Consider the following 1,069-nt stretch of genomic DNA (forward strand, 5'->3'; position numbering starts at 1 on the left):
TGAATAAGGAAGACCAGAGAAGAATTGATGCATTTGAATTATCGTGTTGGTGAAGAAAACTGAATAAAACATGGACTGCCAGAAGAATGAACAAATCTGTCTTAGAAGAAGAACAGCCAGAATGCTCCCTAGAAGCAAGGATGGCGAGACTTTGGACATACTAATTTAATCTGTACACAACCCTATGAGATAGGTATTATTATTGCTCCATATTACAGATGGGGAAACAGAGGTTCAGAGAGGTTGAGTAACTTGACCAAGGCCACACAGCTAGCAAATGACAAAGCAGGATTTGTACCCATGAAGTCTAGATCCGGACCCCATGCTTTTATTAGCCACACTTGTTTTTGTCAAAGACTAACCCCAACATAATCTTTCATGAATAATGAACTTCCACATAGAATTAATTCACTCTCCCTCCCTGGCATTCCTACCTTCGATCATTCTAGATTGATTGAATACCCATCTTTCCTATTCCCTGCCCTTCCTAGGAGTGCTGCATCAGGAGATCCTTAAAATCTAAGAGACTCAAATAGAATTCTTTTCTTGTCTGATTTGAGGGTTTTTTTTTTTTCTAAAAGGATATTACACGCAAATCTGACCTTCCTTTTGTATTCTTGGTGCAGAATTTAAATTACTATTTTTGTGACTTTTTATAGAAGCTTAATTTGAAATGCATAGTCTAAAAATTAATTAATCCTCCAAGTTATGAGGATTCAAAACATCTGTCATGCTCTCTGCCCTCATCCCCAAGGTGGCCGCCTCCTGTATATTTCCTGAAGTGTCTCCTGGGTCTTCTTCCCATTTCCGTGGCAGCCCCAGGCACTCCTCACCTCCAGCCCGGACTTTTGTAACAGCTTCACAACTGGTCTCCTAACCCCCATCCATCCGACACAGCACAGTCAGATGAAGCTTCCGAAAGTACTGCTCCGATCAGGTCATTTTTCTTGTTCTGAAGCCTTGGCGTGGCTTTGCTTCTCTACAGAATTAAGTACTGAATCGATAAAGTCTTTCCACCCTGACTCCAATTTAATTTTACTACTCCCTGTTGTTGTGGAAACCCTGATGG

The sequence above is a fragment of the Trichechus manatus genome, unplaced genomic scaffold (genome assembly GCF_000243295.1).
Source record: "Trichechus manatus latirostris isolate Lorelei unplaced genomic scaffold, TriManLat1.0 scaffold00001, whole genome shotgun sequence".
Lineage (NCBI taxonomy): Eukaryota > Metazoa > Chordata > Mammalia > Sirenia > Trichechidae > Trichechus > Trichechus manatus.